The 20,458-nt window shown below is 47.9% G+C and overlaps 1 protein-coding gene across 2 annotated transcripts in view; it reads right to left on the bottom strand.

The window, feature by feature from the left end:
* Positions 1–20,458, bottom strand: part of PIK3C3 (phosphatidylinositol 3-kinase catalytic subunit type 3) — a 682,135-nt gene that overhangs the window by 89,808 nt on the left and 571,869 nt on the right. The gene's annotated exons all lie outside the window — the stretch shown is intronic.

Raw genomic sequence — 20,458 nt, 5'->3', positions numbered from 1 at the left:
GTGCTAAGTAAATGACCGCACACGCACCAGGTTCATGTGCAGAAAATGACATACAATACAGTACATACGTCACATGATCAATGGTGTCCACACTTTGGGCTTGGGTCCCAATGCCCAAGATAAAAGGCAGTAAAGGTATTCATGTACGATTGCCTCTCTGTTCGGTGACATACTTTCAACTGTTTGGTAATTTATAAACGAGTTCATGCTCATTTAAAGCTTTCTGGGACCAGCCCAGACTTGCTTGAGAATTCAAATGCATAAAGTGTACGGCTTTGCAATTTCCGCTAGGTGGGGAAATCTGCACAGACAAATGAAAATGAAACGTGTATTAATAAATGAAAATGAAACGTGTATTAATAAATGAAAATGAAATGGGTATTATCAAATGAAAGCCAATTGTGTACTAGCGGTTTTTCCCCTCAATGGTTTAAAATGTATCCCCTATTAAATATGGGGGAGTCAATTCCCATCATGGAAAGCTACTTACTCATCCTTTCTTTGACCCTGTGGGGCGTTGCCTTCAAGTGTAAATCAATACTCACAGAAGTACACTATGGCAGATGCAGACCAGCTTTGGCTAGAGATGGGCGAGCCACTAAAAACTCGAGCCAGACTCGAACCTGATGCTTGGCTCTGGTTCAGCTCAAGGCCCCTTTGGAACCTCGAGCCCATAACGAGCCGAGCTTTATGTGACTTCTGCCTGCCTCTCTCCCTCCTTCCATCTACCCAGGATGTGACACTATGGCCAGCGCTGCCGACTTTGGAACTGAGGAACAGGGTTCGAGTCTTGATGTTGGCTCAAAATCTTGTGTTCCTGGGGAATTCGCTTAATCTCTCCATGCCTGTAAGCAATACATGTGACCTTGTGTAAAGTAACTAACTGATGCTCATATAAAGGCGTCAATTTGGCATTTGGGTCGAGGTCACATAGTACAAAAACTGTACAAAGTGGTAAAAACAAAGCCTTAGCATCCGGAAAGACAAAATATACCCATTTCCTGGTTGATTTGTACAAAGTGGAATCATTAAACCTTAATAAATAGCGGCTTCACCACTTTAATTGTGTGATCTGAGGCAAATATTTTATTTCGACAAAACGCTTTTTTCTTCATTATCGTTTATGAAAGCTCTTCCACATGTGTGACTTCAGAATATCAGTAGTAGAAAAACTTTTTGTGCTCGATTTAAACAAATATAATGCTACTCTATAATAATCTGGCGCTGTTGCGTTTTTCTGAAGGCGAATAATGTTCACACTTTTATTCCAATAAAAAAAATTAATCTTGCATGTATTCTTTTAATTTCCCTTTGTATTAGTAATCACAACATAGTTTGCTCTATCAGTTATAACCATCATTTATTATGATTGATTCATCAAATTAATAGTGTTGATGCATCACACTATAATTGTTCATCTTTAAGCATTTCTTAAGAATCCAAATATATTTCGGGACTGACACTTACACTTCATCAGGGGAATATATCCTATAATTTAATCAAAATCGTATTGTCAAAACAACCAAGAATGGAACAGCCTAACTGTCACAAGAACAATGTATAAAACCCTGTGATTATTTATGCCAAATAACGTTAAAGTGACGTCAAGAAAACCAGAAAAAGTGTGTCATGACTTGCTGTCCTAAAGTAAGCTGGACCTTTGACCTCGGCCAGGGGCCCGTGCTCTTCGCCACCTAGCTTCGGTCTGCTGTGCTATGCCTCTGCCCAGGCTGGTAGGGTTCGAGCCTAGGTTTGCCTCCTGTTGCTCGCCCCTTCTTTTGCTAGCCTTTGCCTTACTTGTGCGCTTAAGTGTTGTGCCCTGTGCTTGTTTTTCTGCTGTTGCGCCCTAGTCCCTTCGTTTTCCGTTCCAGCCTGTTTTTTCACCGCCCCCCCACCCGCCGCTGCTGCCCCTCCCACCGCCGCTTCCCGATCCAGCCTCCCAGCTGCACCTCCCTTCCAACCTCCACATAAAATGCCGGCCGCTGCGTGGTGAGGGTGAGCAGGGGCTCTGACATCACCAGGGACCGCTCTCCCCCACGTAGCTCCAGTCTGCTGTGCTGTGCCTCTGCTCAGGCTGGTAGGGGTTCGAGCCTAGGTTTGCCTCCTGTTGCTCGCTCCTTTTGTTTGCCTTTGCCTTACTTGTGCGCCTAAGTGTTGTGCCTTGTGCTTGTTTTTCTGCTGTTGCGCCCTAGTCCCTTCGTTTTCTGTTACCACCCGGTTTTTCACTGCTCCCCCTCCCGCCGCTGCTGCCCCCGCGGCCCCTCCCACTTCCTAATCCCGCCTCCCAGCTGTACCTCCCTCCCACCTGGCAAGCCCGTCTGCGCCTGTCAGCGACCCGACCGCGGCCAGTGCCAGGAACCCTTGATCTCCAGAACCCCGCCGATACATCTCTGCCGCACTCCACGCACTCAACCGCCAAAGAGCCACACCAAACAACACCCAAGGACAGTTCGCCTGCAGACACTGCTGATGATCCTTCAGCATTGACTGTGCCCCCAAGACCGCCAAGACCTCGCCAGACGCCCGCACGACCAGAGCCCTGACATGCATCCTCCTCAACATACGCTTCCAACACAGACACACCATAGAGATCTGGGACCTGCTCGACACCTTCTCGCCCGACGTCGCCTTCCTCACCAAAACCTGGACGAACGCCACCTCCGGCCCCGACATTGCCACCGCCATCCACGACGGATACATGATCCAGAGAAGGGACCGCCTCCACCGCCCAGAAGGAGGACTCGCCATCATGCACAAGACCTCCCTTCGACTCTCCTTCTCCAACCCGAGCCACCCCCACTCCAACACAGAACAATCAATCAATCAATCAATCAATCATATCATTAGTAAGGCGCACTACTCACCCGTGAGGGTCTCAAGGCGCTGGGGTGGGGAATGCTGCTACTGCTCGAAAAGCCAGGTCTTGAAAAGTTTTCTAAAGGTCAGCAGGTCTTGGGTCTGCGGTAGGTGGATGGGGAGGGGTTTCCAGGTCTTGGCGGCGAGGTGGAAGAACGATGTGCCGCCGGAGGTCGCTCTTCCGAAGCGGGGGACTGTGGCAAGGGCGAGGTCGGCGGAGCGGAGCTGGCGGGTGGGGGTGTAGAAGCGGAGTCGTCTGTTGAGGTAAGTTGATCCGGTGTTGTGGAGTGCCTTGTGTGCATGGGTGAGGAACTTAAAGGTTATCCTCTTGTTGACCGGAAGCCAGTGCAAGTCTCTCAGGTGGGGTGTGATGTGGCTGCGGCGAGGGATGTCGAGGATCAGGCGTGCTGAGGCGTTCTGGATGCGTTGGAGCCGTCTCAGGAGTTTGGCCAAGGCTCCTGCATAGAAGGCGTTTCCGTAGTCCAACCAGCTGCTGACGAGGGCCTGGGTGAATGTTCTTCTCGTTTCAGTGGGGATCCACTTGTAGATCCTGCGGAGAATGCAGAGGGTGTTGAAGCAGGAGGAGGAGACGGCGTTGACCTGTTTAGTCATGTGGAGGGTGGAGTCGAGGATGACCCCTAGGTTGCGTGCATGGTCGGTGAGTGTTGGGGCGGTTCCCAGTGCAGTCGGCCACCAGGAGTCGTCCCAGGCTGAAGGGGTGGATCCGAGGATGAGGAACTCCATCTTGTCCGAGTTCAGCTTCAGTCGGCTGTTCCTCATCCATTCAGTGACGGCCTTCATTCCTTCGTGAAGGTTGGTTTTGGCGGTGTGGGGGTCCTTGGTGAGGGAGAGGATCAGCTGGGTGTCATCGGCATAGGAGATAATGTTGATGTCGTGCTGACGGGCGACGTGGGAGAGCGGTGCCATGTAGATGTTAAACAGAGTTGGGCTGAGGGATGAGCCCTGGGGTACGCCGCAGATGATCTCGGTGGCTTTGGAGCGGAAAGGGGGAAGGCGGACGCTTTGTGTTCTGCCGGAGAGGAAGGAGGTGGTCCAGTCCAGGGCCTTCTCTTGGATCCCGGCGTTGTGGAGGCGTGTTAGCAGTGGGTGGTGGCAGACCGTGTCGAAGGCGGCTGACAGGTCCAGGAGGATGAGGGCCGCCGTTTCTCCGTTGTCCAGCATGGACTTGATGTCATTGGTGGCGGCGATGAGGGCAGTCTCGGTGCTGTGGTTGCTGCAGAACCCGGACTGGATGTTGTTTTCCTCGAGGTAGCGGGTCAGTTGTTCGTTGACGGTCTTCTCGATGACCTTTGCCAGGAACGGGAGCAGGAGATGGGCCGGAAGTTCTTGAGCTCCTTGGGGTCCGCTTTGGGTTTCTTGAGTAAGGCGTTGATATCTGCGTGCTTCCAGCTCTCCGGGAAGGTTGGTGTCTCGAAGGAGGTGTTGATAACTTTCCGGAGATGGGGTGTGACGGCTGTGCTGGCTTTGTTGAAGATGTGGTGATGGCATGGGTCTGACGGACATCCGGAGTGGATGGTGTTCATGATCTTGATGGTGTCGTCGTCATTGATGTTGGTCCAGGAGAGCAGGCGGTTCGTGCGGATGGTGGTCGTGGGGGCGGAGGTCTCAGTGGTTGTCGAGGAGGTCGTCGCATTGAAGTTGTTGTGAATGTCTGATCTTGCGGTAGAAGAAGGTGGCCAGCGAGTCGCACATGTCTTGCGAGGGTGGGACGTCGTTGGTGTTGGAGCTGGGGTTGGAGAGTTCCTTCACGATGTTGAAGAGCTCTTTTCTGTTGTGCGCATTGTTGCCTAGGCGGTCTTTGAAGGAAGCCCTTTTGGCGGATCTGATGAGGTGATGGTATCTGCGGGTGGCGTTCTTGTGGGCTGCGTGGCTGTCCAGTGTTCGTTCAGGGTGCCAGATCTTCTCCAGCTTTCCGCAGGTTTGCTTGGAGGCCCGGAGGTCGTCAGTGAACCAGCTGGCTTTCTTGTTAGTGTGACTGTTGGAGGGTTTCTTAATCGGGGCAAGGGTATTGGCACAGTTGTTGATCCACTGTCTGAGGTTGCGGGTGGCAGTGTCGGGGTCAGAGGGTCGGCGGGTGGGCTCTGGGGGAGGGTGTTGGTTAGCTGGTCTTCGGTGACTTTGCTCCAGCAGCGGTGAGGCATCTGTTGGGTGCAGTGGTGCGTGGTCGGTTTCTTGAAGGTGAAGACGATGTAGCGATGATCAGTCCAGTGGAGTTCGGTGGTATGGTTGAAGGAGACGTGGGGGCTTGCGGAGAAGATGGGATCAAGCGTGTGACCGGCGGAGTGGGTGGGTTTTGTGACAAGAGTCCGAGGTTGGATAGGTTGTCGATCAGGGTGGTGGAGTTGGTGTCGTGCAGACAGCGACTGCACGCTGCCTAGGCTCAACCTAAAAAGAGACTTGTCCCTTGTCATCATTTCAGCCGTTACAGTAACTGATAGCATTATTTAGATACATTATTTTGTTTCCATTGTCTGTTTGCTGGATGACCCTGCTTTTGTCCCACAAGACTTCTGTTTCTGGGCTTGCAGTGGGCACAGTGCCTACCTCAAACTGGATTTCAGAGTTAGATATGGGAGGGCACAAGGATTACCATACTACATCCCCTGTAGTAAAGTAGGATCTGCGTTCATGTTTACCCAAACGTTTTGCTGATGTAATTTTGTTTCCTGACTAGTCTGACTGCTATGCTGCTAATCAGGCCCCCAGTCACTATGCTTCCTCGTGAAATGTGTTATGCTAAGTACTTTGGTACCTTCCCCATTGGCTACTGGTGTACCCAGGTAAGTCGCTAGTATATGGTACTAAGGTACCCAGGGTATAGGTACACAGAAGGTCTTCCATTGGCTGCAGCATGTATTATGCCACCCATGAGAGTCCACTCAAACTGAGACCAAAGGCCTGCCATTGCAGCATGTGTGAGCTGGTGGTAGCACCTCTCACAACAGATACAAGTTTTCATATATCTGAGGTCACTGCACCTACAACCTATAAGTCACCCCTAAGGTAAACCCTTCAATCCTGAAGGCAGGGTGCTAAGTTAGAAGTGTGAGGGTGCCCGGCATGAGCAGTTCACCCCCTACAAACCCCAGCCAATTTTCCAGGCTTTGTAAGTGTGGTCAGCCATTTTATACATATAGTGGACATAAAGTCATTTATGAGATGTCTAACTATATATATTGGCTGCACCAAAACCAGTCATGTTTGGTATCAAACATGTTGGAATCCTACCCCAACACCGATTCCAGTGTTGAATGTAGGGTCCCATGCTCTTGGTGTTTTCCGACGTCACTCCGTACCTATGCACCCGGCTTCCCCGGTATAGGTATCCTGGTTCATGAGGTATCCACGGGTGGGGTGGCTCTCCAATCTTCTTCTTCCACAAGGTTTCTGCAGGGTCCACTGGGAAGGGTCCTTCTTCATCAAAACTGCAATTGCGACTTCCCCACAGATTTGCATTGAGTTCGCAGCTGTGTTTCTATTCTGCACATGGGGTTCCCGAGTACATACCTTGGGTGGTTCCTTGGGTCCCCAGTTCTTCTGAGTCTTCTTGGTCAAGTCTCAACTCTGGTCGCAGTTCGCATTCTACTTCTTTAGTATATGGTTTGGTCTCCTCCTGAAGACCACTGTGTATTAGTGCTTACTTACCTTTTTCCTTTCGAAATATTGTGTGTATTGTATTCATATCTCTGGGTAGGAGATGTTTTAGTGAGTGTGTATAATAAGTGAGTGTGTATAATAAATACAACTATTTTTTAGAACTACATTGTGGTGTTTTTTTTCGTTTAACCTACACTATATGATTAGTACTGGCAAAACAAGCTGCTTAACCCTCCTTCTGGACTAAGCCCGAAGGCTTCTCTCCACAGCAACCACTTAGAGAGCTTTCTATGGGTGTCTAAGACCACTAAAATCCCCATAAGGGTTTTCAGGATTAGTACAGGGGTGCTTCACTTAAATAGTGTGGACCATATACTAAGCCAGCCTCCTACACTTCCCCATACACCCCTGACCTCAGAGTCCAAGTTTAGTGTGGCTGTGGCCAAAGACTTTCACCACCTTGAATATGCCTTGACACTTTAGGCCTGTTGCAGTAAGGCAAACGGGAACTACTGACAAAGTGGGTAGCCGCCCGGGACACTTTACCCCATTGGTAAGTCACCCCCCCCGCCACCCCCCCTTATTTGGTTCCAAGCATGAATGTGGCACATCCAGGGATCCTCTTCAGAACACTTTCTGGATCTGCAGAAGATCAGATTTTAATTAGTGGTTTGAGAGCCATGTTTGAGTTTTCACAAGACCAGTTTTTAGAAAATCTAAATTGTGGGTCAAGCTTATTTTAGATATAGCTGTGTGTCTTTCACAAACTAGTGAACATTCAGGCTATTCTCTTCATTCACCCGTCAAAGGTTGAACACAAAGAGTGAAAAGGATGGGCGCCAGAATGGAACCTTGCCGAACTCTGTAGAGAAAGGGAGAAGGTGAATATTCTCAGTCTTAACAGTAATAAGATCAGGGCCAGTTTTATAGGCGTTTCAGGAGTATACAGTAATCCTCCATATCAAATGGTGCAGTAAATTCCAAAGTGACTTGGACTGATGCATCTCTTTGAACATTATTTCCAGATCATCATCATGCACCACTAGTGTAGCTGTTCCATTGCTGTACTGGAACAGCTGCACTAATGGTGCATGATGATGCCTTGAAAATAATGGGCAAATAGATGCATTAGTCCTAGTCATTTTGGACATTACATCATCCTTTGATATGGAGGACCACTGTATCCTCCAGATTACCTTACAAAACTGGTACTGATCCTAATACTGTTAAGATTAAGACTAATTCATTATCTCCCTTCCTTACAGGATTTCACAAAATTTCATTATGAGGAACCGTTGAAGGGTTAATTACGAAACTAGCCTGAATTTTCACTAGTATGTTGGAGAAATACAGCTATATTTAAGAATAAGGTTGAAACACGATTCAGATTTACTAAAAACTTGTCTTGTGAAAAGTCAGCATGGCTCTCAAGCCACTTCTTAGAATTCAACCCTGACAAAAGCAAATTTGTACTATTCGTTCATAATAAGAAATCCACCCATCCATCAAGTCCCTGAAAAGAAACTGGAAAAATTTGGACATCAATCGCCTCATGCCCACTTTAAGCCTGTCCATCCCAGAAAAAAGCGTCAATCACCGAAGACATCGAAATGGCAGCCACTAACATCAGCAAATGGCTTTTAGATGCATTAGACGTCTGCCTACCCCTAGCTCACAAAAAAAACACTTCCCACCTGCTCCATGGTACAATGAACTCCTGAAGGCATCCAAATCCAAATGTAAACGACTAGAACGCCTATGGAGAAAGGACTATTCCCCGGTCGCCAGCTCACACTACAAAAGTGAGCTCAGGCTCTACCACAAAGCCTGCAACAAGGCAAGATCTAACTATGTCACTAAAACCATAACTGAAGCTACCAACAAATCTAAAATTCTTTTCAATCTTGTCAAAGAACTTGCCGGCGCTAATACCTCTTCCAAACCTCCTCCCCTCAGTAGCCTTAAGTGTGAGGAATTGGCAAAATACTTCACTTCCAAGATTGAGAAAATCTACCAAGACATAGCAACACAACAACAAGCTCAATCTACAAGTATGCAAAAACTTGGATCCAACATAGATGCCATCTTTGTCCAACCTCACCTGTCCCACGCGCCACTTATCTCTCGGCCTGAGATAGATGTCCAAAGGCTACAGGACATCCTAGGGAAGGTCAAATCTGGATCCCCAGCTGACCCTCTCCCAATCTCTATACTTAGACTCTTGGACACTCCTCTCCTTGACGTGCTATGCCAAATCCTAAACTTATCCCTTTCCTCGGCCACGGTCCCGCCACCATGGAAACATGCCATGGTCTCCCCCCTTCTTAAAAAACCAGCAGCCGACCCCAAGATTATGGCAAACTTTCGTCCTATATCCCTCCTGCCCGCACTCTCCAAAATCTTGGAAAAGCATGTTCATGAACAACTCACCAAGTTCACGGAGGCAAATAGTATTTTACATCCCTCTCAATCAGGTTTCCGTTCTGGATTCTCAACGGAAACCACATTACTTGGAGTTGTGGAAAATCTTCGACATTTAGTCGATATGGGTAACTCTTCCGCGCTGATTCTGCTCGATCTCAGCGCGGCGTTTGACACCATCTCCCATAACACATTGCTCGCTTCCCTCTCCAATATGGGCATAAAAGGAAAGGCATTAGACTGGATTGCTTCCTTTCTGACACTCAGGACTTTCCAAATCTCTTCCAGCAATGCAACATCCAAAGTCCATTTTTCGCCGTACGGAGTTCCAGAGGGTTCGGTATTAAGCCCCCTGCTTTTTAATCTCTACGCTGCTCCGTTGGCTCAGATTGCTGAATCTGTCGGTCTCAACATGTACACGTACGCTGACGACTCTCAAATCGTTTTCTCTTTATTGAACGACAACCAAGACTCTCCCTCACGCCTTCAGACTGGCCTTAGGTACATTTCAACCTGGATGAACAAAAACATGCTCAAACTTAATGGCAGCAAAACCGAAGTTCTGATAGTAGGCCCCAATCATGACCTCTGGAACTCCAGACATTGGCCATCTGAAATGGGCCCCCTGCCTACTCCAACGCACCAGGTCCGCAACTTGGGCTTCATCATTGACAGAGGCCTAACTATGGAGCCCCAGGTAAACGCTCTCACAGCCACCTGTTTCACAATCCTAAGATGGCTCAGGAAAATCATATGGTTACTCCCTGATGACACTCAAAAGACAGTGATCAATGCATTAATTACCTTCCGCCTCGACTACGGGAATGTCCTCTATCTGGGGGCATCTCAGGCAGTCATGAGGCGCCTCCAACTGGTACAGAACGCGGCAGCTAGGCTGCTCTGCAAATGCAACAGGAGAGATCGCATGTCCAGCCATTTAAAGGCACTCCACTGGCTAAAAATCGACAACAGGGTCAAATTTAAGACTCTCAGCCTCATGCACAGGATAAAGTGGGGAAAAGCTCCCAAATACCTACAGACCCTCGTGCACACCTACATGCCTGCCCGATGCCTGAGATCTTCCACTCAAGGCCTCTTTACTGTCCCTAAAATACATCGGGTAAGGATGGGAGGCAGATCTTTCTCCCTCCTAGGCCCAAGGCTCTGGAATTCCCTTCCCCAACCGCTTCGTCTGGAAAATAGGTACCCTCACTTTCGTAAAGCCATCAAGACCTGGCTCTTCAACCAGTGACCACTTTTGGTCCTCCTTCTGTAACCCTTTCTTGTCTCTCCGGTTCAAAACTCTGCTTAGCGCCGGGAAGCCCTTTCTGGGTATCTGTCGCGCTCAATAAGCCCAATAAATAAATAAAATAAATAAATAAATTACAAATAATCTGCTGGACCAGTTAGTGTACACCAATCAAAATTGCTTGGATTTTTCTGGACAGCAAACTCCCTCTGCAGAATCGCGTAAGGCACATAGCCAAGAACGCTCAATGGCAACTGCACACTTAACTTAAAGTACTTGGCCCTGCAGCAAGATCTTAAGACCCTAGTACAATCGTTAGTTCTGTCCTACAGAATTGCTCTCCTCAGACGCATTCTCAAATCAAAAATTGCATTCCTTAAGGCTGTTGTAAACGTTTCAATCAAACCTACTGTAAGATCTCTGAAATGGCTTCAAATGGGCAATTCGTAAAACTCAACGTATGATGGTAAAGGCCTACCATTTTAACTCTTTGCCTTATCAAGCACTAAAACTATGAATTTTAAGAGAAAATGTAAACTCTAGGAACAAAGATAGTGCTATAGACTCCAAAATTTGAGAAACAAGAAATTCTTAACCAATGCTTTTCAGGGGCTGCACCAGGAACCCGGAATAATATCCCACAAGTGCTCAGAATAACAGCTACTTGCAGTGCCTTTTGGAAAGGGGTGAGAGTCCTTACTAGATAGAACATTCAATGATAAGGCAAGCATTTCCCGACTTGATTGTGCCCTCTACTACCCCGAGGGCAAGGCCTACACACATTGTTTGGATTGACATCGCTTGAAAACAATATATATGAATAACAGAGGTTACTAACTCCTCTTTCAATCTGACACCACGTCTTAGTCTGTTTTCTGCAATGAAGTACCTATAAATAAAATAGCAAAAATAAAAAATTAATATGCAATCCTTGGCAAACCATTTTAATTCACTGTGGCTTGTTTTCAATATATGTATCTGGAAGTAGTCTTACTTTGTGCTCATTCCATCTGCTTCTCATCTCTTCTTACGTGATAATAATTGAGCTTAGAATCCATGTTATCTTGTTTTTGACTGAACAACTAGTTCTAGGTATTGTGGTATCCTGAGCACAACCACTCATCTTTTTGCAGTATTGCTAAAGAAAGCTCCATCTGTCTGTCTCAAACAGCACTGGATGTAATACCCAACCAAATCAATTCTATCTCGTGATTAGATTGCTTTCCTGTCAATCTCAGACTCCTCCATTTTATTGGTGGCTTTCCTTCCATTTCTTTGTTTGCAAAGACTCTTGGAGCAAAGCTTTTTTACCTTTGCCAATGCTGTAGCCTTACAGTGCACACCTCACGGAAATTTTTAGCACTCCATAGGAATACATGCACGGTTTCTTCAACCAATCAGTATTTGTAATGCGCAGCTTATCACCTGTGAAGGCATCCAGACGCTGGGTTGCTGGGCTTAGTCAAAAAGCCAGGTCTAGAGTCTCTTCCTGAAGTCCGTCAGAGAAGGTGATGTTCTGAGGTGGAGAGGAGGAAATTAGGACTTGGCGGCAAGGAAGGAGGAGTGACCTTTTCTGTGGCTATGGTAGATGCGCAGAGTCTGTGCAAGGGCGAAGGAGGAAGAGCAAAGGTTTCTAATTGGTTGTTGGAAGCTCAAGGGGTGGTTCATCTATGCTGGCCCTAGGTCATGGATGACTTTACAAGCGTGTGCATCTTTTCTGGATGGGGAGCCAGTAGAGGTTCCTCAGGTGTTGGGTAATGTGAGTGTGTTTAGGCAGGTTGAGGATTCGTCTGGTCACTGAGTTATGTATCGTCTAGAGCCTTCTCATGAGTTCGGTGGTAGTTCCTGTGTACAGTGCTTTTCCTTAGTCCAGTTGTATGTTGATTAGGGCTTTTGTGGCTATTTTTCTCCGGCTGATGGGACATCATTTGAAGATTCTTCGGAGCATGCAGAATGTGGAAGCAGGCGGAGGAGACTGCGATGATCTGCCGTTTCATGGTGAGTTTGCTCTTCAGGATGGGGTAAGGTAAGGTAATACTTTATGGTACAGTTCATTAAAACCATTACAAACCACATAGAAAAATTGCGTTAATACTGTGATAAAATGTTACAAAAACTACGATTAAAAAGTGCTGAAGCTAAAACTATTAAAAAACAGGCAGGATGTATAGTTGGCCGAAAGCTGAGTCAGTTCTATCATACCATTGAAGAGCTTTGCATAGTTGGGCTGACCTGCTTTCCCCTTCACAATACATTTAATTATTGCAGTCCATAATCTGCCTGGGTAACGAGAAGTTGTCCTCCCCGTAAGCTTATTCTTTTTAGCGATTAAGCCCAATGTGCTTCTGAATGCCAGCTGGGCACTCGTTATTATCCAATCGATTTAGCTCTGAGGAGGCGAGTATTGCTCTGGGTTCCATCACTGTCCTTCCTGATTTTTTGCGAATATGAGTGCCGTCCCTTCTTCATGCAAATTGTGGTGCTGGCTTCTGCTCTACAGCCAGACCAGTTTGGCTTTTTCTGTTTATTCTTTCATTTTGTTAAAACGGGCATCTGCGACTTCAAAGTATTTTACCAGTCGGCAGCTCAATTGGACTTCGTCACCTGAGAAGCATGCCAGGACCGCTTGCCTGCATGACCTTATTCGTTTTTTATTGAATAAGGGTCTCAGAAGGTTCCGGCGATCTCATAGCAGATCCTTGCAGATGGTAATAAGGTGTAAGATGTTTTCTTCGCCGTTGCCACAAAGGCGGCACTTTGCTGGCATTGAATGACGCAGCCAAGGGGCCATGTGGTCTACAGAAGGCAATAGTTCTAGACGAAATTTCAGAAACTTCTCTTTTGTTTTTCGGTGAAGCTGGTCTGAAGAAATGTTTGCGGCCTAAGTTTGGTATACGATTGTATGGTTATCCAGCCAGGTGCTCGCTCAGCCAATTAGGCTTTGTCTTGCTGGAGAGATTCTTTTTTGAAGATAGTATTTACAGCTTTTTTGAAGCCCACCAAGGGCTCTTGCAGATCCCATAGTTGACGCATCCCCAGGTGTTTTCTTGCGTCCTCCAGAAAAAGCCAGATGAAGCTGAGGTTGCGGACGTGGTCTTTAGGATGTGGGAGTGGGACGAAGTTCGGCAGGCCACCAGGTGTCGTTCCTCCCAGTTCCCCTGTAGGACAAGTAACTTACCTTCGGGAAAGCAATATCTGGTAGAGACTCTATCTAGCTGTAGATTCTTTACCTTTGAATTTCCCAGGCATCAGCCTCGGGCCAGAATCTTTTGATTGAGCAATACCGTATGCGCACGCCGTTAGGTGGCTTCATGTGATGTCGGCGGTGTCAGTAGCGTCAGTTATGATGTCACGGTCACCTATATAGGCGGCGCCCAGGCGCGGAGATGTCAGTACTTTTAGTTTTTTCCACGCCAGAAGCTCAGAGCCATGAAGTAACTGACGAAAAAGAGTGCAACACTACTGCCATGAAAGGGTGAGTAACCCTAGTCCTAACAAAATCAGCCCACAAAGCGGGGAGGCATGGGTGGGCTTGTAAGGAATCTGCAGCTAGATAGAGCCTCTACTACATAATGCGTTTTTGAAGATAAGCAACTTGTCCATGTGATAGAGATTTGTAGCCGAAGAATCCTTACTTTGAATTAGATACCCAAGCTATACCATCCCGGCGGTGGGTTGCAGACCAATACCTTTCACTAGAAAGTCCTGCAGGATCGAACTAGCAAAATGTCCTTTCCTGCAGACCTGACAGTCCAGGCAGTAGTGCTTGGCAAACGTGTGCAGAGATGCCCACATTGCTGCCTGACAGTTGTCCAGGACAGGCACACCCCAAGCCTAGGCCGTAGACGCAGCCTTTGCCCTGGTGGAATGGGCCCTTGATCCCTCAGGGGGCTGCTGCTTTACCAGGGCATAGCAGACTTTGGTGCAAAGAACGACCCAGAGAGAGATCATCCATTTCTCCACTGCCCGCCCTTTCTTAGCCCCCAAGTACCCTACAAAGAGTTAGTCGTCCACCCGGAAATCTTTAGTGCGGCCAAAGTAGAACAACCACGCACCTTTTGGGCCCAGGCGGTGGAGACGCTCCTCTTCCTTAGAGGGATGCAGGGGAGCAAAGAAGGTGGGCAGCGTGACAGATTGACCCAGATGGAATGGAGCCACCACCTTCGGCAAGAATGAAGCACGGATGCGATGCACCACTTTGTCTGGAAAAGACATAATGTAGGGAGGCGTACAAGACAGCGCATGCAACTCAATCACCCTCCAGGCAGATGTAATCGACACTAGAAAGGCTGTCTTGATGGTAAGCAGCCGGAGCGAACAGTTAAGTAAAGACTTGAAGGGAGCACACATAAGATAAGTGAGGACCAAATTAAGGTCTGACAGCGGCTTAACAAAAAGCATGGGCAGAAACAATTGAGACAGCTCCTTCAAAAACCTATTTACAATCGGAGACCTACAGGCAAGAGTTCCAATGAATAGAAGAAAAGTGGAAAGAGAAGCAAAAAGATGTTTCTGTACAGTATAATACAAATATCTGCCAACGGCAGGAGTATACCGTCTTAGCGGAGGGCCGCCTGCTGCCAAAATAACGTTATATAGTTTAGGAGGAAGGTCTAAAACCATCAACTGCCGCCGCTCAATCTCCACACATGGAGGTGCAAAGTTGACAGATTCGGGTAGAGCACCCTCCCCTACTGCTGCAACAGAAAATCCACCCAAAGTGGCAGCCTGATCAGAGGATCGATGCTCATTTTCAGAAGAGCTGGATACCAGACTCTCCTTGCTCAGTCCAGAGCACCAGGTATGACTTTGGTCCGGTTGCTCCTGATCTTCTTCACAACTATGGGCAGGAGTGGCATGGACGGAAAGGTGAACAGCAGAAATGAGCGCCACTCACAACGAAAAGTGTTGTCGAGCGATAATTGCCTTGGAAACTCCAGTGCGCAGTGTTGCTGACAATGCGCATTCTCTTTGGAGGCAAACAAATCTAATGAGGATCTCCCCCCTGCTGAAAGAGCCCTTGCGCCACCTCTGAACGGAGATGCCATTCTTGATCCGCTAGGCATTGAAGGCTGAGTTTGTCAGCCCTGGCGTTCAGAGAACCTGCCTGGTATTGAACCACCAGGGTTATGCCCTGCTGTTATAGCCATGTCCAGAGACACAGAGCCTCACAACAAAGAGTCCACAACCTCACCCCGCCCTGCTTGTTGCAGTACCAAATGGCAGTGGTGTTGTCTGTGAGCACCTGCACTAACTTCCTCTTGACAGAGGACAGAAATTACTTTAATGCCAACCGAATCGCTCGAAGCTCCAGCAAACTGATGTGGAGCCCCGACTCTGCTGGAGACCAGTGTCCTCTGATCTCCTCCTCTCCCAGATGGCCACCCCATCCCAGAATTGACGCATCTGTCAAAACTGTGAGATCTGGTTAGGGAAGGGAGAGGTGCCTGCCGTTGACCCAATCATGGTTTGTCAATCGCCACTGCAGATCTCTTGCACTTCCCTCTGAGATCTGGACCACATCAGTGAGATTTCCCTGACGCTGTGCCGACTGGAACTTCAGGTCCCAATGCAGAGCCTGCATACGCCACCTGGCATGCTTTACCAACAGAATGCAGGAGGCCATGAGCCCCAACAGCCTCAGAGTCAGTCTCACTGAAATCCAGGATAGAGGCTGAAACATCAGATTCATAACCTGAATATTCTGGACTCGCTGCTCAGGAGGATAGACTCAAAACTGCACTATGTCAAGAACATCCCCGTTGAAAGGGAGCATCTGAGAAGGAGTCAGGTGTGACTTTGGCACGTTTATAGAGAACCCCAGCAAATGTAAGAGGTCCACTGCAGTCTGAAGGTGGAAGACGACAGCCTAGGGTGAGGACGCCTTCAACAGCCAGCCGTCAATGTAGGGAAAGACTGACACCCCTAACATGCGCAGGCGAGCTACGGCCACCGCCAACACTTAGCTGAACACCGGAGGGGCACTGGTAAGGGCGAAGGGAAACAAAGTAAACGGAAAGTGCTCGCGGCCTACCTTGAACCGCAGTTAACACAGCAGGATGGGGGTGTGAATATACGCATTCTGCAGGTCCAACGGTACCATCCAGTCTTCTTGGTCTAGGGCAGATAAGACCTGAGCTAGAGTCTTGCAGAAGAAATTGATGGTCCGAAGATCTAAAATGGCAAGCAACCCTCGATTCTTTTTTGTAATCAGAAAGAAGCAGGAATAACTGTGCCTACTTCTGAATTCGGGAGCCTCTCTATAGCTCCCTTGGCCCAGAGACCTGTAACTTCCTCCTGGAGCTATTTTAACTGAACCTACACCAGCCGTTTTTGATTTGGCATCCTGGGAGGAGGAAAAGAAGGGAAAGGCAGAGAATAGCCCTCCGGAATGCACTGCAACACCCACTGGTCCGATGTTATGGACCTCCAGCGGGTGGAATGATGATGGATTCTCCGCCCAACTGGAGTGGTGTGGTCTTGCAGAGTCCGACTAGGAGTGCTTGGAGGCTGGGGCTACCGAGGGCAGGGCGGCCAACGCCTTCTGGCTTCCATTCCGTGGGCGAAATGAACCGAGTATATGTCCCAGCATGAATTGAGAAGTCTGCGCTGACGGTGGCTGGGATAGGGATGACATGGCTGGAAACCCCTTCTGTTGCCAAGGAGCAAACACTAGACTGACCACGAGTTGTAGAAGAAAGGCCCACGGATTTGGCCGTAACTCAAGAGTCCTTGAACCTCACTAGTGCCGAGTCGGACTTCTCCCCAAAAAGAAGGGTTCCATCAAATTGCATGTCCGTCAAATTTGCCTGGACATCGCCCAAGAAGCCAGTTGTCCTAAGCCAGGGAGGGCGCCTCAAGGTCACTGTCCATGAAATCGATCTGCCCAGCAAATCAGTCATGGCATTGTGGCAGCACTTGTGCAACCATTTCCCAAAAGGAGCGGGAGAAACGGCCCAATAAGCATGCAGTATTCACCAACTGCAAACAAGGCTGGAGGAAGAAAACATCTTACCAAGTGAATCAATCCTCTTGGATTCCCTATGCAGTGGGGCGGAAGGGAACGCACCCTGGGATGTATAAGCCTGCACCACCAACCTTTGGTTGAGGAACTTTGGGTCGCCCGGAGCTGGATGATGATGGCGTGCAATTGTCCTATTCACAGGAGCCCCTGTGCTAGGCTTGGACCACGTGCCTCAAAGAACATCAGTTAGTGCCTCATTAAAGGGCAAAAGGGGTTCAGAAGTGGAAGCCCCAGGCTGAAGAACGTCGTAAGGAGATTAGTCCTGACCTGCACAGAGTGCAACTCCAGTTCACGGATCTTGGCGGCCGTCTTCACCACCATTGCATAAGATACCCCCTCCTCCGTAGCCACAGTTGGCGGTGAGGGCATGCCAGTATCTGGGGAAGTGTCCAGTCCACTGGCCTACCCAAGTTCCCCTATACCAGTCCACCTGCTCTGCAGAGACATCCTGGTGTTCCAAATGGTCCATAGACCCCTCCCCATTCCTCTCAGAGACTAAAACCTCTTCAAAGTGTTCAGGCAACAACATAGACCCTCTGGGTTCAATTGGCATTGGAATCAGCTTCAAGCAACGCTTTTCTGTCTCAGTGTCGTCGTGAATAAGGATGAGGCTGTTACAGATGGTGGGCACTGGCGGCACTGACTTCGGGCCCGAGGTCGCGAAGGCATGACCGGCATCGTTCCGGATCTGGGACCGGATCCCTGAGGAACTACCGGCGACGTGGCTGGAGCGACCACTAAAACAAACGGGGCCCCTGAGGGCAGATAGTAGGCAGGTCGGACAGGGGAACAAGAACCAATAACAGTCAAAAAGAACCCAACCTGTCTAAAGATAATATAGGAGTGCTCGTAAAGTCACTAGAACATTAGAACATCGCTAGGCTAACAAAACAAATTCCCCCAAAAGAGTAGCAAATATTTTTTTAGGAGAAAATATACATGTTTTTTATTCTTGGTTTTACAATATTTTGTCAAGGTTTACAAACAATAACATATGACATAATTGCATTAGTGCAAACAAAACATATAGATAGGGTCCCACATTCATACATTCAGAACAAACTCATATCTGCAAATACACACATACTCATACACTCTAACCACTCGAGCAATTCGTCGTAGGAAATGTGGTCAAAGATCCAACGCAGTTTAGGATCTTATACACAGAATCGATATTAACAGAATAACTATTGTGCGTCCTCTCCGTAGTAGGTAGTAGAAATATATGGAAGAACGAAGTTCTCCAGCGCCAACGCATGTTTCAGTGTCTAATCCAATGTGGGTCACACCTTCATCAGGGCGACCAGGTCAAATGTGGGGCACAAGGAAAGAAACACCTTAGTGTGGGGCATTCGGGTAACTAGACTGTACTAGGGGAAGTTAGTTGAGACCAGCTAAACATACTGGATCAATACGGTATTGTAGTTACAGGGGGTGGTTGTCCTCCTCAGGCTCCAGCAATTAACAGGTATAAAAAACACGGAAACTCAGGTCCAGTATCCGTGGGTCGGGGCGCTCACAGGCGTATATTCAAATCAGTCCAAATCTCATCTTAGCATCAATGACAAGCATGGCGGCCTAAGTCCTCCTGCAGTGGGCGGGGCATCAGGCTCCTAAGAACCAACCAACAGCTTTGAATCAAATGTGGCCCCTTCTGACCCCACAGTGCCGGAGGGTCACCAGAGGGGTCGGCATGCTCAAAAACGCAGCGCATGGCCTTGCAAAATTCTTATTTGAGCGGTGGTACCTACAGCTCCCAGAAAGGGATGGAGGCGCAAAGTGGACCCTGGCTCCAGCTCTGCAGACCCGTGTCTAGAACGTTGGTACTCCTTACCTTGTTCGTCGACGGACAACAGTTGAGGCAAAGATTAAATCCACTTGGGTTTCTTCTTCTTCTTTTTGTGCCTCTTCCCTGAGTGTCCTGAAGACCTCGAGTGGAACGAAGAGGACTTGGTGCTCCAGGAGCAGTCCCGCGACCTTCTCTTCTTCGATCAGGACAGTGACCTCCGCGGAGTCTAGCTGGATGGTGTCAACAAGGATCTTCGAATTGTGGTAGCGCTTGAGACACCACAGACAGACGAGTTGGGGGTCAGTAACCGACATTGTGTGGTGACATGCACCACACAATTTAAACCATGTCTTCCTTGAAGACATTCTCGTACACAAAGGTGGAAAAAATTCCAAAGTCGACAAAAAGTCCTAAAAAGACCAGTCAAAAAGTGACAGAGGGGTAGCTCTTCCTGGATCGGCACTTAACTGGTGTGGAAAGAAAAGAACTGACGTTTGTGTGCCTGTATGGCGCCTATATAGGTGACCGCAAAGTCATAACCAATGCTATTGAAGTCACGCAGAGGCGAATGGAGCCAGCGGATGGCGCACACACCGGGAATTGCTCAAACAACCTGGAAATGCAAAGCTAAGGAATCTGCAATTAGAAGTCTCTATTAGATTTTTTTTTCTTTACCTCAACACACCAAAGGCAGTGTAGCAGTTCCCAATCAGCTGCAGTGAGGGAATGCCCCCATAAAGATAAAAATATATATATATTGTGTTTTGTGAAGCGCTTTCTCAACAAACTTGAATGTGCTCTGAGGTTGCCAGGAGTGCAGCAGGCCCTATAGGAATCTTTACTTTAAAGATTACTATAATGCCCTGTGGCTCAGCCACCACATCAGGAAATGTAGAGGTTGGCACCTCTAAATGTATAGTTGGTCTTCCACGTTTCAGTTCCTGGGGATGGATGATTCATCTTTTGAGTCTTTTAAGGGGAGATTCAATTTAAGAAGTGGAGAGGGGTGAGAGCGGAGTAAGGGTGTGTGAATGTAATACTTTGAGGACACTTATACAGTGTACCTACAGGCATTATAGGTATCATCTGGGCTTGCAATACTAAAACACTTGTCGAGATGGCTGCAATGAGAAAGAACTTTAAAGCCATACTGCACATAGGAAAAAAATATTTAGCATTTTTAAAATTGAGCAATGCATCCTTTTAAAACAACGATTTCAAGGTTTCATATCAAACCAGTTTGCCTGGTGAGAGCTGATTGGCTTCAGATTGTCAACCTTGCAACACTGACATGATGCACAACGTATAGTGACAACAAAGCATTACAAAAAATATTTGAAAGTAGGAGTGGAGAAAACGATTCTAACTATTGTTTACCCACCCCTCGCCCCAACCTTGGCATTGGCACTTGTCCACCACAGAAAAACTTGCATCATCTGTCTTACTACTCTTTCGCGTTGTGTTAGGACAGGAATCTCCCCAGCATGTTAGTACAGACGTT

The sequence above is a fragment of the Lissotriton vulgaris genome, chromosome 3_1 (assembly GCF_964263255.1).
Source record: "Lissotriton vulgaris chromosome 3_1, aLisVul1.2, whole genome shotgun sequence".
In the NCBI taxonomy this organism is placed as follows: domain Eukaryota; kingdom Metazoa; phylum Chordata; class Amphibia; order Caudata; family Salamandridae; genus Lissotriton; species Lissotriton vulgaris.
This window is presented reverse-complemented; position numbering and strand designations above follow the sequence as displayed.